At 36.1% G+C, this 19,190-nt stretch overlaps 1 long non-coding RNA gene and 1 other non-coding gene across 2 annotated transcripts; both read right to left on the bottom strand.

Moving 5' to 3' along the window:
- Positions 1-2,834: 2,834 nt before the first annotated feature.
- Positions 2,835-15,795, bottom strand: LOC107637713 (uncharacterized). Its single transcript, XR_001619480.3, has 3 exons — positions 15,750-15,795; positions 4,080-4,189; positions 2,835-2,957 (listed from the first exon to the last, which is right to left on the bottom strand). It is a non-coding gene; the product is annotated as an uncharacterized LOC107637713 (long non-coding RNA).
- On the bottom strand, positions 8,358-8,465 carry LOC148566982 (small nucleolar RNA R71). Its single transcript, XR_015882839.1, has one exon. It is a non-coding gene; the product is annotated as a small nucleolar RNA R71 (small nucleolar RNA).
- Positions 15,796-19,190: the final 3,395 nt, after the last annotated feature.

Raw genomic sequence — 19,190 nt, 5'->3', positions numbered from 1 at the left:
TTGCACAAAGGGGTTTGATTGATGCAACGCAACTTTTGAAATGATCCAAACACCAACGTCTTCCAATATGTGTATATAAATTCTTGTAGGATAATTTAACACAGCTAAGGGATTTGTCTTCTCAGTTGGAGATATGTTCGATTTTCATTTCCGCTCTCTGCTACATGTAATCAATTGGTTCTTAATTTTATTTCCCTTCTTATTTGTGCTCCGAATTCTTAGAAAAACTTGCAACTTTCGAATAATCTTTGTAGAATTTTGTTGCACCTTCTATTAAAAATCATCCCAACCTTTGGAATAAGCTGCTCATCAATATCGCAAAGAAACTGCAAAATGCACCAAAAATAGTCCACAATACACCATATTAAAAGCTAGCATACACCGAAAGCTCATGATAAAAAATAATAAAATCAGATTTAGAACTCATCATCAAACAGAAACTAAATGATTCAACTACAGAATCATTAACTACTAACAAACCACATTATCTAGATTCAAATCACACCTCACTACTTGATTTGATTCAAAACAATAATACAATTCACCCTCGTTTATTTTTAAAGTATGAACCTATAAATACACCGAAAATTTGCCACAATACAACAAAATAATTCTGATATACACCGAAATGTGAAATGGAATAGATTCATCAGAATTCTTACATTACATTCAATTCAAGCCATCAACGATGAACAACAATTTTCACAAATAAAAACAATATTATTCACCTACAGAATCATAAACTACTAACGAAAATATTAACTAAAATCGAACCACATCTCAGCCACTTCATTGGATTCAAAACAATAATCCACTTCGCTCTGGTTAAATTGACAATCTGAACTTGAATCATTTATTATCTTCAACAACGAGATAAATGTTCAAAATTGATTTCAAAAAGCTTGATTTCAAAAACAAACGTAGAGAACAAAGAAAATTGCAAAAACTGAAGAAAGAGAATGCAGAAAACAAAGGAAGAAAAACACAGAGAATGCAGAGATGGAAGATCAAAAATGCTGACAAAATTCGAAAAAGGAAACGAAATCCTTTTGAAAAAGGCACTTATTCGTGCATTGATTGAAAAATTGGTTAGATTAGTGGCGCATGAGGTGAATTAGGTTAAAGAGACTTGTATGGACTTATGTCAAAAAATGACTTATATGTGGAGAATATTTTTTTTTAATTATGGAGATCCAAAATGTGTTATTTTCAATTATGGAGAAGTGGTGTGTTTCTTATAGATATGAAAATTAATTTATTTTTAAATTAAATTTCACAAATCGGAGACTCAGATTTATTTAGGATACAAAATTTAAGGTCCGATTTATGGTAAAAAAAAAAATGGAACTCAGATTTGTAGGTAAAAATAAAATTTTTTCCACGTAAAGCACGTTTAAAAAACTTTTCAGCACAAACACAAATCTTACCTCAGATTTGTAAATAAAAAAAACCATAAATCTGAGGGATTTTTTATGTAATTACATTATTACCGAAATCCGTCTCCCAGCCTTATCTCATTTATATTGTAAATGAGATACGTGCAAGCTTATCTCGTTTACGCTGTAAACGAGATAGATGAGGCTGGGGAGGATATTGCTGCTGCCATCTTGTGCCACTGCAATAAGCAACACTCCACTGTATCTGCCATACAAATGCGTACAATCAACAGAAACAAACAGCTTACAATGCTTGAAAGCCTCAATACAGGAAGCCCAAAATACTTTGTCGAACATGCTACAGTCGCAGACCAGACGGTGCCCATTTTAGTAAGGTATGACCCTAAGCTCACAAATAGTTCCGGGACAACAATTTTGCAGTGCCTGTAGCAGTTTTGGCACGTTATTGTATGACTCCTCCCAATCCCCATATATCTGTGCAATTGCCTTTCGCCTCACCATCCAGACCTTTCTGTAAGAGGGTTTGAAGTGATAGCTTTGCCGGATTGCACCTTGTAGGACAGCGATGCTAACGGATGGGTTGGACTGTATCAACGGCAGGATGACCTTGCAGATGAGGCTGCTGTCCAACTGTCGATGGTTGGTGCTAGACAGGTATGCACTCCACCAACCCTTCGGACCTCCCTAATGAAATAAAACATCCATGGTTGGAAACTACTCACGCTACAACATTTTCAGGTTGAGGCAACATTTAAAAAGTGTTGCCTAAAGGCTGACAAAAGGTTGCTTTTGATCTATGGCAACACTTTTGAACCTAAAGCAACGTTTTTGGGCAGCGTTGCATATGCAGCCGTTGCCTTAGATCAAGGCAACACTTTTTTATTTCAAAAGCAACGCTTTTGAGAGCAACACTTACCGGTTGAAAAACAACAACACTTCAAAGGTGTGTTTGAGATTCTCTTCTCTCGTATTTTGGTCACTACTAAAAAGAGTTGCCTATTTGCAATAAAATGCAACTCTTTTACGTGTTTCTTATAAGTTGGAATTTGCAATCCTTTGAAGTGTTTTCTTTTAGTTTTGAATATGCAACCCTTTAAAGTATTTCCTTTTCTTTTGGATATGCAACCTATACAAGTGTTGTTTTTTCTTTTGGATATGCAACCATACAAGTGTTGTCTAATATTCAAAATATGCAATTAATAAAAGGGTTTCCTTTTTGATAAAAAAATTATTTTGTAATAAAAATACAAAAAAATAAAATTTACAATAAATTTTTTTGTTCATACATGTGTAATTATTTTAATTAATAAATAAATTTGTGCACAATAGAAAAAAATTATAAAAGAGACAAAATAACTAATTATAAAATTCTAATTAAAATAGATATTAAAAAGTTCAATTAGTATTTCAAATACATATTTATCAATAATTCTCAACAAAATAATAAAATTCTTATCTAACAATAATTGTCATAACAAAATAGTAATTAATATTTATCAAAAAGATGTCAATCTACTTGCATATTTTATATCCATGCTTGACTTGTCCTATATGCTAAATCTGCAAATAATACACAACAAAAAATAAGCAACTTATCATTAAAACTGAAAAATTATAATAAAAATTTCTTTATGATATTAAATACTATAGATATAAAAGCAATAAATAAATCTAAAAGACTCCTTCTAGATGCAGATCTTGCAAATTTATATCAGATCACAGTCCAAACAGAATAGTTCTATTCTTTAGAACCACTAACTGAGGACATATTAGAGGATAGCCTTGAACTATTATCTTCTCCAACTTCGTCTTCAGGTTCATCAAATGGATAGAAGTAAGGCTTAGGAGACATTTTTAGTAAGTCTTCATCTTGTACTAGCATCTCCACAACTCTCAAATGGATAGAAGTAGGCTTAGGAGGCATTTTTAGTTGACTATCACTATCAGCCAAGTACACTCACTAGTCATCACCATTAATTTGTTCACGCAACATTATCACTAAAAATGTCCATGTGAAATCGCACAATATAATCCTCCAATTAAATTTTAATAAAAGGCTCACTTGCAAGCCATGACAGGAATGGACATGAATGGAAATGTTTATAATTCCGAAAACAATGAAACCAATGGTGGTGCAAACTAGGTACCCTTGGGCTCTGAAATGCTTATAATTCCGAAAATAATGAAACCAATGGAAAAAATGCTTATAACTAATTCTAATTAAAAAAAATAATATTTTACCTAGTATCAACTAAATAAAACATAATAAACAAACAACCCTATACCTTTGTCCCTTTGGTACTTGTCGAAGACATCCCAATACCTCTTGCCTTTTTTGTCATACTTCTCTGCCACGTGTATCAGCAATTCAAATAGTTAGTGCTTTAATTTCTTTGAATTTGCAGCCAATACTACTTGATTAACTAACTTCCATATATAAATTACAAGGATGCTATTTATTATTATTAGTTACCTTGAGCTCTTGTAAGGATGAGTGACAAAACCCTCTTTCGGTGGCAGTGTCACTACATTTTTGTTAAATATATTTATGAAAAGAGTTCTTATATAAACTGAGACATGTTCTTCAACCCACTAATTAACTCTAATAATTTAGACCACTTCTAAATATGCATAGGAAAATAAGTGAAAAAATTAGATGAAGAAAAAGCATGAAAGTAAAACCTGCTTTTCATAAAACCCCCAAAAGAAATACTGATATCAACTCTTGTATAGGAAGGAGAAGAACTAGTAGATATAACCACCATGTAAGAATAATTCTCCTGGCTCTTCAGCTATTTGATGAGCGAATAATTTATACGCTTTTTGGCATTGTTTTTAGTATTTTTTAGTAGGATCTAGCTACTTTTAGGGATATTTTTATTAGTTTTTATGTTAAATTCACATTTCTGGACTTTACTATGAGTTTTTGTATTTTTCTGTGATTTCAGGTATTTTCTGGCTGAAATTGAGGGACTTGAGCAAAAATCAGATTCAGAGGTTGAAGAAGGACTGCTGATGCTGTTGGATTCTGACCTCCCTGCACTCAAAGTGGATTTTCTGGAGCTACAGAACTCAAAATGGTGCGCTTCCAATTGCGTTAGAAAATAGACATCCAGGGCTTTTCAGCAATATATAATAGTCCATACTTTGGCTGCGTTCAGACGATGCAAAAGGGAGTTGAACGCCAGTTCTACGCTGCAGTCTGGAGTTAAACGCCATAAACACGTCACGAACCAGAGTTGAACGCTAGAAACACATTACAAACTGGCGTTCAACTCCAAGAATAACCTCTCCACGTGTAAACTTCAAGCTCAGCCCAAGCACACACCAAGTGGGCCCCGGAAGTGGATTTATACATCAATTACTTACTTCTGTAAACCCTAGTAACTAGTTTAGTATAAATAGGACTTTTTACTATTGTATTAGACATCTTATGATTTTTAGTTCAATCTTTGGATCATATTGATCACGTTTGGGGGCTGCCATTCGGCCATGCCTGGACCTTCATCACTTATGTATTTTCAACGGTAGAGTTTCTGCACTCCATAGATTAAGGTGTGGAGCTCTGCTGTTCCTCATGATTTAATGCAAAGTACTACTGTTTTTCTATTTAATTCAACTTATTCCGCTTCTAAGATATCCATTCGCATCCAAGAACATGATGAATGTGATGATTATGTGACGCTCATCATCATTCTCACTTATGAACGCGTGCCTGACAAACACTTCCGTTTTACATGCAAACAAGCTAGAATGAATATCTCTTGGATATCTAATATAGGGGACCGAGTCCGAGATATTAGAATCCTCGTGGTATAAGTTTGAACCCATGGATGGCCATTCCTGAGATCCGGAAAGTCTAAACCTTGTCTGTGGTATTCCGAGTAGGATCTGGGAAGGGATGGCTGTGATGAACTTCAAACTCGTGAGTGCTGGGCGTAGTGACAGACGCAAAAGGAAGGTGAATCCTATTCCAGTATGATCGAGAACCTCCAGATGATTAGCCATGCCGTGACAGAGCATTTGGACCTTTTTCACAGAGAGGATGTGATGTAGCCATTGACAACGGTGATGCCCTTACAGAAAGCTTGCCATGGAAAGGAGTAGGACTGGTTGGATGAAGACAGCAGGAAAGCAGAGGTTCAGAGGAACGAAAGCATCTCTATACGCTTATCTGAAATTCTCACCAATGAATTACATAAGTATTTCTCTCTTTATTTTCTGTTTATTTATTATTATTATTCGAAAACTCCATAACCATTTGATATCCGCCTGACTGAGATTTACAAGATGACCATAGCTTGCTTCATACCAACAATCTCTGTGGGATCGACCCTTACTCACGTAAGGTTTATTACTTGGACGACCCAGTGCACTTGCTGGTTAGTTGTGCGAAGTTGTGAAGTTATGTTTGGACCATGGTATTGTGCACCAGTTATTGGCGCCATTTCCAGGGAGAGAACGAACAATAAATTTTACAACCTAAGAGTAACAATTTCGCATACCAAGTTTTTGGCGCCGTTGCCGGGGATTGTTCGAGTTTGGACAACTGACGGTTCATCGTGTTGCTCAGATTGGGTAATTTTCTTCTTATTTTATTTTCAAAAAGTTTTCAAAAATTTTTTTAAAATATTTTCTTCTTTTTCGTTTTTCCCAAAAAAAAATATTTTCAAAAAAAAAATTATATATTTTTTCTTCAGAATTTTTAAGAATGAATTCTAGAGTTTCATGAAGCATGTTGAAGCCTGGCTGGCTGTAAAGCCATGTCTAAAATCTTTTGGACTAAGGCTTCCAGACCATCAGCATAGAGGCAAGTTAATTTGATAACTAATGAGCAGTATATCTGAGTTACATACTAAAGCTTGACTGGCTATTAAGCCATGTCCAACCCTTTGATTGGAGCTTTGGGCTAATATTGAAAGATTCCTGAAATTCTTCTTAAAGATTTTGGAATTCTTATTTTCTTTTTCACATTAATTTTCGAAAAACCCAAAAAAAAAATCATAAAATCATAAAAATAAAAAATATTTTGTGTTTCTTGTTTGAGTCTTGAGTCAATTTCAAGTTTGGTGTCAATTGCATTTTTTTCTAAAAATTTATGCATTTTTCGAAAAAATTCATGCATTCATAGTGTTCTTCATGATCTTCAAGTTGTTCTTGGCCAGTCTTCTTGTTTGATCTTCATATTTTTTTCTTTTGTGTCTTTTCTTGTTTTTCATATGCATTCTTGCATTCATAGTGTCTATACATGAAAAATTTCTAAGTTTGGTGTCTTGCATGTTTTCTTTTCTTGAAAATTTTTCAAAAATAAGTCTTGATGTTCACCTTGACATTCAAAGTGTTCTTGGTGTTCATCTTGACATTCATAGTGTTCTTGCATTCATCACATGTTTTGATCCAAAATTTTCATGCATTGAGTCAATTTTGTGTTTTTCTCTTTCATCATTAAAAATTCAAAAATCAAAAAAATATCTTTCCTTTTTTCTCTCATAAATTTCGAAAATTTGGATTGACTTTTTCAAAAATTTTTAAAATTCAATTGTTTCTTATGAGTCAAATCAAATTTTCAATTTAAAAATCTTATCTTTTTCAAAAATTAAATCTTTTTTCATTTTTCTTATTTATTTTCGAAAATTTCAAAAATATTTTTCAAAAATATTTTTCTTAATTTTACATCATATTTTCGAAAATATCATCAACAATTAATGTTTTGATTCAAAAATTTCAAGTTTGTTACTTACTTGTTAAGAAAGATTCAAACTTTAAGTTCTAGAATCATATCTTGTGATTTCTTGTGGGTCAAGTCATAATTGTGATTTTAAAAATCAAATCCTTTTCAAAACTAATTTCAATCATATCTTTTCAAAAATATCTTTTTATCTTATCTTTTTCAAAATCATATCTTTTTAATCATATCTCTTCATATCATATCTTTTTCAAAAATTTGATTTTTCAAATATCTTTTCTAAATTCTTATCTTCTTATCTTTTAAAATTTGATTTTCAAAATTTGTTTCAACTAACTAATTAACTTTTTGTTTGTTTCTTATCTTTTTCAAAACTACCTAACTAACTATCCCTCTCTAATTTTCGAAAATACCTCACTCTTTTTCAAAAATTCTTTTTAATTAACTAATTGTTTTAAATTTTAATTTTAATTTTATTCTTCCTTTAATTTTCAAAAATCATTAACTCCTTTTCAAAAATTATTTTCGAAAACCTCTCTCTCTCATCTTATTCTATTTATTTATTCATTTACTAACACTTCTCTTCATCTCAAATTACTGCTCCTATCCTCACCCTTGTGTTTGGATTATCCATTCTTCTTCACTCTTATTCCCCTTCTTTTTCTACTAACAACAAGGGAACCTCTATACTGTGGTAAAAAGGATCCCTATTATTATTTTTCTGTTCCCTTCTTTTTCATATGAGCAGGAGCAAGGACAAGAATATTCTTGTTGAAGCAAATCCTGAACCTGAAAGAACTCTGAAAAGGAAACTAAGAGAAGTTAAAATACAGTAATCCAGAGACAACCTTACAGGAATTTTCGAACAGGAAGAGGAGATGGCAGCCGAAAATAATAATAATGCAGGGAGGATGCTTGGTGACTTTACTGCACCTAATTCCAATTTACATGGAAAAAGCATCTCAATTCCTACCATTGGAGCAAACAATTTTGAGCTTAAACCTCAATTAGTTTCTCTGATATAGCAGAACTGCAAGTTCCATGGACTTCCATCTGAAGATCCTTTTCAGTTCTTAACTGAATTTTTGCAGATCTGTGATACTGTTAAGACTAATGGAGTAGATCCTGAAGTCTACAGGCTCATGCTTTTCCCTTTTGCTGTGAGAGACAGAGCTAGAATATGGTTGGATTCTCAACCTAAGGATAGCCTGAACTCTTGGGATAAGTTGGTCAAGGCTTTCTTAGCCAAGTTCTTTCCTCCTCAAAAGCTGAGTAAGCTTAGAGTGGATGTTCAAACCTTCAGACAGAAAGAAGATGAATCCCTCTATGAAGCTTGGGAGAGATACAAGGAACTGACCAAAAAGTGTCCTTCTGACATGCTTTCAGAATGGACCATCCTGGATATATTCTATGATGGTCTGTCTGAATTAGTTAAATGTCATTGGATACTTCTGCAGGTGGATCCATTCACCTAAAGAAAACGCTTGCAGAAGCTCAAGAACTCATTGACATGGTTGCTAATAACCAGTTCATGTACACTTCTGAGAGGAATCCTGTGAGTAATGGGACGCCTCAGAAGAAGGGAGTTCTTGAAATTGATACTCTGAATGCCATATTGGCTCAGAACAAACTATTGACTCGGCAGGTCAATATGATTTCTCAGAGTCTGAATGGAATGCAAGCTGCATCCAACAGTACTTAAGAGCCATCTTCTGAAGAAGAAGCTTATGATCCTGAGAACCCTACAATAGCAGAGGTAAATTATATGGGTGAACCTTATGGAAACACCTATAATCCCTCATGGAGAAATCACCCAAATTTCTCATGGAAGGATCAGCAAAAGCCTCAACAAGGCTTTACTAATGGTAGAAGAAACAGGTTTAACAATAGTAAACCTTTTCCATCATCCACTCAGCAACAGACAGAGAATTCTGAGCAGAATACCTCTAATTTAGCAAACTTAGTCTCTGATCTATCTAAGGCCACTCTGAGTTTCATGAATGAAACAAGGTCCTCCATTAGAAATTTGGAGGCACAAGTGGGCCAGCTGAGTAAGAAGATCACTGAAACTTCTCCTAGTACTCTCCCAAGTAATACAGAAAAGAATCCAAAAAGAGAGTGCAAGGCCATTGATATAACCATCATGGCCGAATCCAAGGAGGAAGGGGAGGACGTGAATGCCAAGGAGGAAGACCTCCTGGGATGTCCAGTGATCAACAAGGAGTTTCCCTCTGAGGAACCAAAGGAATCTGAGACTCATCTAGAGACCATAGAGATTCCATTGAACATCCTTATGCCATTCATGAGCTCTGAAGAGTATTCTTCTTCTGAAGAGAATGAAGATGTTACTGAAGAGCAAGTTGCCAAGTTCCTTGGTGCAATCATGAAGCTGAATGCCAATTTATTTGGTAAAGAGACTTGGGGAAATGAACCTCCCCTATTCACCAATGAACTAAATGCATTGGATCAACTGAGATTGTCTCAGAAGAAATAGGATCCTGGAAAGTTCCTAATACCTTGTACCATAGGCACCATGACCTTAGAGAAGGCTCTATGTGACCTGGGGTCAGGAATAAACCTCATGCCACTCTCTATAATGGAGAAACTGGGAATCTTTGAGGTACAAGCTGCTAAAATCTCATTAGAGATGGCAGACAATTCCAGAAAACAGGCTTATGGACAAGTAGAGGACATATTAGTAAAGGTTGAAAGCCTTTACATCCCTGCTGATTTCATAATCCTAGATACTGGGAAGGATGAGGATGAATCCATCATCCTTGGAAGACCCTTCCTAGCCACAGCAAGAGCTGTGATTGATGTTGACAGAGGTGAACTAGTCCTTCAATTGAATGAGGACTCCCTTGTGTTTAAAACTCAAGGACATCCTTCTGTAAATATGGAAAAGAGGCACAGTAAGCTTCTCTCAGTACAGAGTCAATTAAGGCCCCACAGTCAAACTCTAAGTTTGGTGTTAGGAGGCCTCAGCCAAACTCTAAGTTTGGTGTTGAACTCCCATATCCAAACTCTAAGTTTGGTGGTTGGGAGTCTATAAAATCAACAATGCTCTGAACATCTGTGAGGCTCCATGAGAGCCCATTGTCAAGCTATTGACATTAAAGAAGCGCTTGTTGGGAGGCAACCAATTTTTATTTATCTAATTCTAATTTTATTTTTATTGTTCTTTCATGTTTTATTAGGTTCATGATCATGTGAAGTCACAAAATAAATAGAAAAATCAAAAACAGAATCAAAAACAGCAGAAGAAAAATCACACCCTGGAGGAAGGACTTACTGGCGTTTAAACGCCAATAAGGAGCATCTGGCTGGCGTTCAACGCCAGAACAGAGCATGGATCTGGCATTGAACGCCCAAAACAAGTAGCATCCTGGTGTTCAGACGCCAGGAATGCACACTGAGGAAAGCTGGCGCTGAACGCCAGAAACACGCATAGAACTGGCGTTGAACGCCAGAAACATGCTGCATCTGGGCGCTGAACGCCCAAAACAAGCATCAATTCGGCGTTTAAACGCCAGAATTGCATGCAAAGGCATTTTACATGCCTAATAGGTATAGGGATGCAAATCCTTGACACCTCAGGATCTGTGGACCCCACAGGATCATCTCAGCATCTGTGGACCCCACAGGATCCCCACCTACCTCCACTCATACTCTTCCCTCTTCTCAATGTTCATCCTCTCTTCCCAATAAACACCCTTCCCCAAAATACTTCACCAATCACCTCAAGCTCTCTTCCCAATTACCCCTTCACCACTCACATCCATCCACTCTTCTCCATAAACCTACCTCATAAACCCCACCTACCTTCAAAATTCAAAATCACTTTCCCACCCAAACCCTCCTAAATGGCCGAACCTAACCCCTCTCCCTTCACTATATAAACCCCTCCATTCTTCTTCATTTTCTCACAACAAAACCCTCTCATCCCCTTCTTGGCCGAAACACAACCCTCTCTCCCTCTCTTCCATTTCTTCTTCTTCTTCTTCTTTTCTTTCTTCTCTTGCTCGAGGGCGAGCAATATTCTAAGTTTGATGTGGTAAAAGCATAAGCTTTTTGTTTTTCCATTACCATTGATGGCACCTAAGACCGGAGAATCCTCTAGAAAAGGGAAAGGGAAGACAAAAGCTTCCACCTCCGAGTCATGGGAGATGGAAAGATTCATCTCCAAAGCCCATCAAGACCACTTCTATGATGTTGTGGCCAAGAAGAAGGTGATCCCCGAAGTCCCTTTCAAACTCAAGAAAAATAAATATCCGGAGATCCGACATGAGATCCATAGAAGAGGTTGGGAAGTTCTAACAAATCCCATCCAACAAGTCGGAATTCTAATGGTTCAAGAGTTCTATGCTAATGCATGGATCACTAGGACCCATGATCAAAGTAAAAACCCGAACCCAAAGAATTATCTCACCATGGTTCGGGGGAAATACTTAGATTTTAGTCCGGAAAATGTGAGGTTGGCGTTCAACTTGCCAATGATGGAAGAGAACGCACGCCCCTACATAAGGAGAGTCAACTTTGATCAAAGGTTGGACCAAGTCCTCATGGACATATGTGTGGGAGGAGCTCAATGGAAGATTGACTCAAAAGGCAAACCGGTTCAACTAAGAAGATTGAACCTTAAGCCTGTAGCTAGAGGATGGTTGGAGTTCATTCAACGCTCAATCATTCCCACTAGCAACTGGTCTGAAGTTACTATAGACCGGGCCATCATGATCCATAACATCATGATTGGAGAAGAGGTGGAGGTTCATGAGATTATACCTCAAGAACTCTACATGGTGGCTAACAAGTCCTCCACTATGGCAAGGTTAGCTTTTCCTCACCTCGTTTGCCATTTATGCAATTCGGCTGGGATTGACATAGATGGAGATATCCTCATTGATGAGGACAAGCCCATCACTAAGAAAAGGATGGAGCAAACAAGAGAGCCTATTCATGGATCTCAAGAGACGCATGAAGAAGCTCATCACCAAGAAATCCCTGAGATGCCTCAAGGGATGCACTTTCCTCCACAAAATTTTTGGGAGCAAATCAACACCTCCCTAGGAGAATTAAGTTCCAACATGGGACAATTAAGGGTGGAACATCAAGAGCACTCCATCATCCTTCATGAAATTAGAGAAGATCAAAGAGCAATGAGGGAGGAGCAACAAAGACAAGGAAGAGACATAGAAGAGCTCAAGGACATCATTGGTTCCTTAAGAAGGAAACGCCACCATCACTAAGGTGGACTCATTTCTTGTTCTTAAATTTTTTATTTTTCATTTTCTTCTGTTAAATGTTTATCTATGTTTGTGTCTTTATTACATGATCATTAGTGTCTAAGTGTCTATGCCTTAAAGTAGTGAATATGAATCCATCACCTCTCTTAAATGAAAAATATTTTTAATTCAAAAGAACAAGAAGTACATGAGTTTCGAATTTATCCTTGAACTTAGTTTAGTTATATTGATGTGGTGAGAATACTTTTTGTTTTCTGAATGTATGCTTGAACAGTGCATATGTCTTTTGAAGTTGTTGTTTATGAATGTTAAATATTTTGGCTCTTGAAAGAATGATGACAAGGAGACATGTTATTTGATAATCTACAAAATCATAAAAATGATTCTTGAAGCAAGAAAAAGCAGTGAATACAAAAGCTTGCGAAAAAAAATGGCAAAAAAAAAATAGAAAAAGAAAAAGCAAGCAGAAAAAGCCAAAAGCTTTTAAAACCAAAAGGCAAGAGCAAAAAGCCAATAGCCCTTAAAACCAAAAGGCAAGGGTAATAAAAAGGATCCCAAGGCTTTGAGCATCAGTGGATAGGAGGGCCTAACGGAATAAAATCCTGGCCTAAGCGACTAAACCAAGCTGTCCCTAACCATGTGCTTGTGGCGTGAAGGTGTCAAGTGAAAACTTGAGACTGACCGGTTAAAGTCATGGTCCAAAGCAAAAGAAGAGTGTGCTTAAGAACCCTGGACACCTCTAATTGGGGACTTTAGCAAAGCTGAGTCACAATCTGAAAAGGTTCACCCAATTATATGTCTGTGGCATTTATGTATCCGGTGGTAATACTGGAAAACAAAGTGCTTAGGGCTACGACCAAGACTCATAAAGTAGCTGTGTTCAAGAATCAACATACTGAACTAGGAGAATCAATAACACTATCTGAACTCTAAGTTCCTATAGATGCCAATCATTCTGAACTTCAATGGATAAAGTGAGATGCCAAAACTATTCAAGAGGCAAAAAGCTACAAGTCCCGCTCATCTGATTGGAGCTATGTTTCATTGATAGTTTGGAATTTATAGTATATTCTCTTCTTTTTATCCTATTTGATTTTCAGTTGCTTGGGGACAAGCAACAATTTAAGTTTGGTGTTGTGATGAGTGGATAATTTATACGCCTTTTGGCATTGTTTTTAGTATGTTTTTAGTAGGATCTAGCTACTTTTAGGGATGTTTTTATTAGTTTTTATGTTAAATTCACATTTATGGACTTTACTATGAGTTTGTGTGTTTTTCTGTGATTTCAGGTATTTTCTGGCTGAAATTGAGGGACTTGAGCAAAAATCAGATTCAGAGGTTGAAGAAGGACTGCTGATGCTGTTGGATTCTGACCTCCCTGCACTCAAAGTGGATTTTCTAGAGCTACAGAACTCAAAATGGCGCGCTTCCAATTGAGTTGGAAAGTAGACATCCAGGGCTTTCCAGCAATATATAATAGTGCATACTTTGGCTGAATTTAGATGACGCAAAAGGGCGTTGAACGCCAGTTCTACGCTGCAGTCTGGAGTTAAACGCCAGAAACACGTCACGAACCAGAGATGAACGCCAGAAACACGTTACAAATTGGCGTTCAACTCCAAGAATGACCTCTCCACGTGTAAACTTCAAGCTCAGCCCAAGCACACACCAAGTGGGCCCCGGAAGTGGATTTATGCATCAATTACTTACTTTTGTAAACCCTAGTAACTAGTTTAGTATAAATAGGACTTTTTACTATTGTATTAGACATCTTATGATTTTTAGTTCAATATTTGGATCATATTGATCACGTTTGGAGGCTGGCCATTCGGCCATGCCTGGACCTTCATCACTTATGTATTTTCAACGGTAGAGTTTCTGCACTCCATAGATTAAGGTGTGGAGCTCTGCTGTTCCTCATGATTTAATGCAAAGTACTACTATTTTTCTATTCAATTCAACTTATTCCGCTTCTAAGATATCCATTCGCACCCAAGAACATGATGAATGTGATGATTATGTGACGCTCATCATCATTCTCACTTATGAACGCGTATTTGACAAACACTTCCGTTCTACATGCAAACAAGCTAGAATGAATATCTCTTGGATATCTAATGCAGGGGACCGAGTCTGAGATATTAGAATCCTCGTGGTATAAGTTAGAACCCATGGATGGCCATTCCTGAGAACTGGAAAGTCTAAACGTTGTCTGTGGTATTCTGAGTAGGATCTGGGAAGGGATGGCTGTGACGAACTTCAAACTCGTGAGTGCTGGGCGTAGTGACAGACGCAAAAGGAGGGTGAATCCTATTCCAGTATGATCGAGAACCTCCAGATGATTAGCCATGCCGTGACAGAGCATTTGGACCTTTTTCACAGAGAGGATGGGATGTAGCCATTGACAACGGTGATGCCCTTACAAAAAGCTTGCCATGGAAAGGAGTAGGACTGGTTGGATGAAGACAGCAGGAAAGCAGAGGTTCAGAGGAACAAAAGCATCTCTATACGCTTATCTGAAATTCTCACCAATGAATTACATAAGTATTTCTATCTTTATTTTCTGTTTATTTATTATTATTATTCGAAAACTCCATAACCATTTGATATCCGCCTGACTGAGATTTACAAGATGACCATAGCTTGCTTCATACCAACAATCTCTGTGGGATCGACCCTTACTCACGTAAGGTTTATTACTTGGACGACCCAGTGCACTTGCTGGTTAGTTGTGCGAAGTTGTGAAGTTATGTTTGGAGCATGGTATTGTGCACCAGTTATTGGCGCCATTGCCAGGGAGAGAACGAACAACAAATTTTACAACCTCAGAGTAACAATTTTGCATACCACTATTCAACAAAGCAATAATTTGAGATGTCAAAACAAATAATTACATAAATAAGCAAGATTTCAACTATATGCTTATTCATATTTTAAAAGCGGCACAATTGCATTCACAACTGCACTTTTTAATCATTACCAAGTTCAAGTTAACTTAAATATCAAACAGCATCTTTAATGGTTACAAGCAAATAATTTTTTATGCCAATATTTTTAATAATGAAAGCAAATTTGTTGACAATTAAACGAGGAGACAAGCTTCCAAATGCAAGCCATGGTGAGAACTTAGTGGAGTAATCAAGTCCTAACATTCCATTTCTGGTATCTTTATATACCTTTAGCAAATCCTACAAATGTGAAATCTCACAATTGAGTTAGATAACCCAATGTAACAAGACACATATTTTTCAAATCGACCATAGTCTCCATTGACCCCTTGGACCGGTCATGCAGAGTTATTGATAAATTCTCTGTACATGAAATGCATAACAAGAAGAACTATCCTAATGAAATATCAGTTTGGAGTTGGAGCAACAATTTCATAACATAGATTTGCATTAATACTTTGATATAACTTCTTACCTTCTTCCAAAAGTATTCATATACTCTGCTCAACGCTGCAGTTTCACCTCTTACAAATTTCATCCCCTTGCTAACCTATATCAAAAGGAAGAAAAATAAATAAATTAACCAAATTCATTAACCTTTCATAGTTTCATTGTCTATCAGTTAAAAATATAGTTGGGGACTAATTGGAGTGTATTTGAGTACAAAGGACCAGATGAGACTGCGACAGTTTACTGATTTGCATACAGTCATACAACAATTTCAGGACAATGTGGTTGTTTTGGGAGACTTCACTACCATCTCAATCTTTTATAATTTTTTGTGATTCTGATTTAATGTGTTCCTTGGCATTGCTATTTTCAGTAATCATTTTATTTTAATCATTTGTGTATATTGCTTCATTTATACAACTTAGTTGTTGGTAACCTTGTGAACAGTTAAACTTACTTGGCAGTAGAAAAATTTGCTCACATAGTACTTGTATTTTTAGACACTCATGTTACCATGGAAGTCAGCTGCAGCCTCTATTGCTGCCTCCAACTCCATTTGATTACTCAATCTGTGAAATTCATCAAAAGAAAATATTTTAGTTATCATTACAATCTTCTTAAACATAAAGAAGATGCAATTCAGTGGTAAAGAAAAATAAAATAAAATTAAGTAAAGAAGATGAGAATCATACTTTGATGCTGATATAAACAGGTTTGCTTTCTTTTAGTGCGGTTGAGATTGCAGTGTCAAGCATCTCATGAGCATTGTCCAGGTTATTAACCACAACCTATTATCAAAATCAATAAGAAAAGCTAGTTTAATTACACATTAGTCTCACATTTCAGCATCAAAGAATAATAATAATAATAATAAGCTCACATTTATTTTCATGAAAGTTCTAAGTATAACAGTTTTGACCACTAACATGAATTCAAGTATACTGAGAGTTGAAGAACTTGTTAAGAAACTCTCTTAAACTTTGCTGAATCTATCAACCTCTTCCCCCTCCCTGAAGAAGTAAGTTCAATTAAGCAGAGAAAAAGAAAAAGTGAAGGTAACTGGAAGCATTGTGAAAAACCTAGCAGTAAATTGATTGAATCGGAAGCCTTCTTAGCCAACTCCAACACCTACAATAACTATGAATCTAATGTTAAGTTTCCTAAATTGAGATTTCACCAACAATAATTAAATTCCAAGCCCTAAAATTGATATCATTTAGTAATTAAAGCACAGGCCATCGAATACACAATAACAATTAAACATTGCAGTGATTTAATACGATCATAATTAATTAAACAGTAATTTCTCATCAAAGAAGAAAAATTTTCATTACCAGAATTTCTCATCAACTTCAGCCATAACAAAACTGAGTAAAGAAAGGAGCCTATCTGTGATGGAAAGAGCACGAGCACCATGGGGGAGCAGAGCATATCAGCACCCAGCCAGGGGCCAAGCAAAACGTCACAAGTAGAAGAAGGCGAGCAAATTAGAATCGAGCAGAGCAAAATTCAGAAGCTCTAAATCCAGAGCGACGAACACAACGGCGATGCGAGCAGCGACGAGCACGACGGCAACGCGAGCAGAGAGGAACACGACAGCAACTCGAGCAAAGAGGAACACAACTTCAGAAGCAACGATGAGGAAATGCAGGGCAGCGATGAACACGACAGCGATGAGAGTAGTGACAAGCACAACGGCGATGCAAGCAGCGATTAGCACGACGGCGCGCAAGCAGCGATGAGCACGACGGCGCGCGAGCAGCGACGAGAACGACGGCGCGCGAGCAGCGATGAGCACGACGGCGCGCGAGCAGCGACAAGCACGGCGGCGAAGCGAGTAGAGAGGAACACAACTTCACAAGCAACGATGAGAAAATTGAACAAACAAGGGTAAATCGCGCAGAAGGGTTTGAAATGGTTGGGGTTAGGGTTTCTAATTGAAAATAAGGCTTGGAATTTTCAATTTTGTTTTGAACTCAGTACAATTTGGAATTTTGTTTCTAATATATATATTATTTACTAAGTTACAAAAAAAATATTTGGAGAGAAAGTCAAAATTTTAGAGGAAAAATTTTAATTGAATTTTGGCAACATTTATAATAAGAAGCTTATTAAAAATGTAAGAACAACAATTATAAAGTGTAATATATAAATATCACAAATGTTGTTTGTTTAATTTATAAAAGCAACACTTCTTAAGTGTACTTTAATTAATCAAAAGAGAACATTTATGGTGTGTTGTTAAGAAAGAGTTGCAACAGCTTTGTTTTTATGTAACAAATATTAAGTGTTGTCTTTAATTAGTTTAGACAACATTTTTTAAGTGTTATTTGCAGTACATGTTGCAATAGCTAAAAATTGTTATAGTGTCAGTATATAGTAATCATAAATGAGTAAGTATGCCTCAATTAAACTTGAACTCACCAGTATCCGAGGTTCTGTCAGAACGCAACACAGAGACTCCATGGACATCTATTTGTAGCTTGACGGCAATGTACATAGTACTTTAATCGGTCCAATTCGTGTAAGAATCAAATTTTAATTAAAAAGTTAATTAAAATAAAATAATGATTAAATTGTCCAAAATAGGTTTAAAATTTAAAAATGTTAATTTGAAATTTTAAATATGATATTTGGACTCAATAGATTTTTCTGAGTGAAAAAATGTAATTTTCTGCAAAAAATTGCGTAAAAATGCGTACTAGTAAATTAGCCGGCAGTACCGCCTTAAGTCTGTCCGATACTGTGTAAGAATAATAAAAACAATAGAAAAGTTTAAAAAAATATTTAGAATTTAAAATCGGGTATTAATCTTAAAGGTTTTAGTTCAAAGTGGGACAAACAGGCCAAAAATGCTAATGGGTTGAACCGGGTCCAAGCCCAAGTTATATAAACACCCTTTAAGCTCATTTTCACCCTAATTTGAAGAAAGGGGCGGTGAAGTGAAGAGAGAAAGAGAGATTGAGATTTCACTATTCACCCTCATCTTCATTTGATCATATCTTGAGCTACAGAGCTCCGATTGACAAGCCATTTATGGCCCACACGAAGCTCTCAATGAGATCTTCAATTCTAGCTAAACAAATTTGGTAAGAAATCAAAACTCATGCTCCAGTTCCTGCCCTAATAAAATATGTAATTTTACGTTTGGTTTTTGAGTAGATGTTGTAATTTTGGTTGTTTAGATCTAATAGCGAATTATTGTTGGATTTTGTCCCAATTCACAGTGGATCGGATAAGATAAGAAAGCTCTATACCCTTGTGATTTTTTGAATTCGTGAACTCTAGGTTTTAATTTTGGTAATTTATATGGTTTAGCTTTGAAATTCTTGTTGGTTGGAGTTGAATTGAGAAATTGGAGCACTTGGAGTTGATCTTTGGTGGCTAGGCATTGTTGAGCTTGTTTGAGGACTCAACTTGGTGAATTTGTGAATATTGAAAATCGGCCAAAGTATGGTTTCGGTTT

This window comes from Arachis ipaensis, chromosome B4 (assembly GCF_059453495.1).
Source record: "Arachis ipaensis isolate K30076 ecotype BB chromosome B4, ASM5945349v1, whole genome shotgun sequence".
NCBI lineage: Eukaryota > Viridiplantae > Streptophyta > Magnoliopsida > Fabales > Fabaceae > Arachis > Arachis ipaensis.
Note: the sequence above shows the minus strand (reverse complement) of the source record. Positions and strands in the feature narration are given on the sequence as shown.